The 4,019-nt window shown below is 43.5% G+C and overlaps 1 non-coding gene across 1 annotated transcript; it reads right to left on the bottom strand.

The window, feature by feature from the left end:
* Nucleotides 1-773: 773 nt before the first annotated feature.
* On the bottom strand, nt 774-909 carry LOC138431604 (U8 small nucleolar RNA). Its single transcript, XR_011253761.1, has one exon. It is a non-coding gene; the product is annotated as a U8 small nucleolar RNA (small nucleolar RNA).
* Between the last annotated feature and the right edge of the window lie 3,110 nt (nt 910-4,019).

Genomic DNA, 4,019 nt, shown 5'->3' with positions numbered 1-4,019 from the left:
AGTCCATCCTAAAGGAGATCAGTCCTGGGTGTTCATTGTAAGGACTGATGCTGAAGCTGAAACTCCCATACTTTGTCCACTTGATGCAAAGAACTGATTCACTAGAAAAGACCCCGATGCTGGGAAACATTGAAGGCAGGAGGAGAAGGGGACGACAGAAAATAAGATCATTGGATGACATCACTGACTGAGCAAGCTCTAGGAATTGGTGATTGACAGGGAATCCTGGCATGCTACAGTCCATGGGATCGCAAAGCAACTGAGAGACTGAACTGAACTGAGTAATATATAATCAATAAACTCAGTTTTCTATTTTTAAAAAAGGAATTATGCATATAAACATATGCATAATGGAAAAGAGGTCTCAATAAATATAGCAAAGTATTGACAGCTAATATTTAAATATTAATATTACATGATGGTAAAATTAGGACTAATTTCTATTTTATTTCTTTTGCTTATGGGATTTCCTTGTGTCTCAGCTGGTAAGGAATCTACCTGCAGTGCAGGATACCTGGGTTCAGTCCCTGGGTTGGGAAGATACCTTGGAGAAGGGAAAAACTACCCACTCCAGTATTCTGGCCTGGAGAAGTCTATGGACTGTGTAGTCAGTCCACAGGGTCACAAACAGTCGGACATGACTAAATGACTTTCACTTTCACTTTTCTTTTGTTTATCTGATTTTTCAAAATTTTCTGTAACTCATATTATTTTTTAAAAGCAAAAATATTTAATAGCAAGTACCTTATTTTTTTATTTTTTTGTTTTTTTTAATCAGATAGGCACAATCAGGGTGTTGCAAATCCTGATTATGGAGAGCCCTTAATCATAAATCATGCGAGCTCCAATCATCACGTTCTATTCTGCCCTCCAAAAAGAGGAACAGGTAAGAATTCTCTTATCTGACAATAGCAAGTACTTTAAGTTAGAGTTGCCAGGTATCATGGGACACACTTACACCAAAAAAATTATTCATTGTTTAATCTGAATTTTTAATTTAATGAGGTGCTTTATATTTTTATTTACTAAATCTGGCCAGCCTATTTTTAATGTAAAGCAATCAAAGGAGAGACTTGGATGCTGGCCCCTTTGAGGACAGAAGAGTCACTGATTGTATCCAGTCTTTTAAACCAGGAAATAGGATTTGATGGAATAAGATAGGAAAATAAATTTGGAAGCCACATAGTCCTTATCTGAAATCTGGACTCTGCTACCACCGCCCCCCAACCCCAGCCTCATTCACCCCACAGTCTGGATGTCCTGAGGTGAGTCACTTATCTCCCCTGAGCCTCTTAATAATGCCTGGCTTGCCAGGATCAAATGCGAACATGTGTGTGAAGGCACTTAGTTTTAAATTTTGAGTACCAAGCAGCACATTATTATCATGTTAACTAATTATACACACAAGGACACGTTGAACAGGAACAAAACATCTGCCACAAGACAACTGCAGAATTGTTCCTTGCAGCAGACTTTGATGGCTCTCTGAGGTCAAAACAACTCAAGGTTTAGTTACTCCAGGACTGAACCCATACATTAATATCTATCCAGATTGTTTTTATGACCCTATTTATAGATGCACTGATCATTAAATAGTTTGGAACACTTTGAAACAAGTCGGTGGTTAAATTGCTTGGCGAGTAGCTCAGAGGAAGCCCTCATGGTTTATGAGTTTGGCAGCTCATAACTCCAGGCCCTCACCTTATCACCTTATCCTCACACACCAGGCTCAGTCACCTTGGAAACTGCCCTCTTCTAGATGCAGAGCACAGAGCGCCTGACTGACATGGAATTTCTCAGCAGTCGCCGTCTTGTCTGGTCTCTGTTACTGAAAAACCATCGGTGCCTCTCAAGCCACTTTAGGGAGGATCCAACAGGGGAGTCTCAAGGATCTTCCAGGGGAAAATTAATGCTAGAGATGGAGGTTCATGACAACATGGAAAAACAAAGTGAGGGAGGAAAAATTAAGGGAGAAGGAAAGAGGAGAGGAGGGGAAGAAGAAGAAAATGTGAAAAGTTCAGAAGAAAGAAAATGAGAGCATCATCGTATTTTACAGATGAGGAAATTGAGGCCCAGAGACCCAATGTCACATGACCAGCCAAACAGCTCCTCGTGGGAACCAGACACTCTGGAAAGAGCAACATGAAAATGCAGCTTATGAGTGAAGTGGCGAGACACAGGGGAGCGACAGCGAGAGGCAGCCATCCACCAGTGTTCCCCAGACACTAACCCTGACGTGGGACTCGCCAGCCTCCAGAACTGTGAGAACCAGATGCCTGCTGTTTAAGCCCCCCAGTCCATGGTATTTTATCATAGCAGCCCAAGACATTTGGCAATTCTCTTTAACTGATGGAGGAACTGCTGAACTATGGCTGCCCCGGTTTCCTTTCCCACCATCGGTGTCTGAGGAGGGGGTACCAGTGTGGTCCCATCGTCCTCAGCCCAGATCTTCACTCTGCCACACACTCAGCTGGGTGACCTCCTTACACAGCCTCTTGGAGCCCCAATTTCCTCATTATAGAATGGAAACAACAGACTTGAGGGAAGATTACACAGATGACATACAAAAAGCTCCTAGTGCATGGTGCTCAGCAAATAGTGGTTTCCTGGTCTGTGTGCAGAGAATCAAAACATCTCAGTGTAGGAAGGAGCCTGACGGGTACAACAGGTGATGCTACTTCCTGGATTATTATAACAGGGTCCCCTGTCCTGTGTCCTGCCTGAATATCCCCATTGCTGCTCACTGTAGGGCATCAATGGCCAAAACCAACTCCATAGGACAAAGGAGGCATTTCCTATTATTTCTTGGAAACCTGGCTTTCATGGAGTATAAATGAGTGCTATAATGGGAGAAGGAGGAAGAATTCTGAAGTCAAATAACTGGGAAAGACTGGATTGAACAACACCAAGGCAGATTTCTCCTCCGCAGGACACCTTGGATCATTGAACAGAGTCATACACTGAAATCTCCAAATAGGAATAGAGCATTTTAAACGTCTCTGTCCTGTAAAATGAAAGTCTGCATCCAGACATAAGGCATCTGTCCACACAGCAGGGAAACCACATACAACCACCAAGGTTGAACTGTATATACTCACCCCCAAACCTCTGTCTGCCCTATAGCAACTCTCACCTTTCCTGCTTTATCCCAAATGGCAACTTAGAAACTGTGGCCACTGCTACCCTGCTGTCTTCCTTAATGTCTCCATCCATCCCTGCTGCCTGAAGTCAATTTCCAAGTTCAAGTTCAAGGAGTTAGATCACCCTCAGAGGCTGAGCAAAGCGAGGTCACCATGTGAGGATTGAGGGAATTCGCCCTCCCCATCCCCATGCTGAAGCAGATACTGAACACAAATGAGCAGAACTAGGTTTCCCTTCTCAGCCAGGGTTCTCAGCTGAGATTAGAAAATTGCCAAAGAGCCAATTTTCTTGGGTCCTGCAATTGCCCTTTTGTATGTTTATACACTTTTAAAAAACTCCATGATTTGTCTGGAGACTGTAACTAGGAGATGTAAGGAATGGTCAGGATCTGAGGAGACATAACAAAACCCTTAGCAACTTTTTGAAACCCTAGGTAAGAGGCTGAAGGGATTGTTCCCAAATACCTGACCTCTAAAGTTCCCAGTAATGCAAATGCAAATGAGTTATACCCTTCTGTTGCCCCCACCTCCCAGAATGGGGAATAATTCCATCTCAGATGGCTACCTGGGCTTCCCTGGTGGCTCAGCTGCTACAGAATCTGCCTGCAATGCAGGAGACCTGAGTTTGATTCCTGGGTTGGGAAGATTCCTTGGAGAAGCGAACAGCTACCCACTCCAGTATTCTTGCCTGGAGAATTCCATGGACAGAAGAGCCTGGCAGGCTACAGTCCATGAAATCATAAAGAGTTGGACATGACTGCATTGCAGGCCTGGAGAATTCCATGGACTTGAATTTTGCATCCATGGGGTCACAAAGAGTCAAGACAATTGGCTGGCTACCAGATAAACGATTCTCACTTCATGTACAACATACCCTGA

This window comes from Ovis canadensis, chromosome 1 (assembly GCF_042477335.2).
Source record: "Ovis canadensis isolate MfBH-ARS-UI-01 breed Bighorn chromosome 1, ARS-UI_OviCan_v2, whole genome shotgun sequence".
NCBI classification, from domain to species: Eukaryota; Metazoa; Chordata; class Mammalia; order Artiodactyla; family Bovidae; genus Ovis; species Ovis canadensis.
Note: the sequence above shows the minus strand (reverse complement) of the source record. Positions and strands in the feature narration are given on the sequence as shown.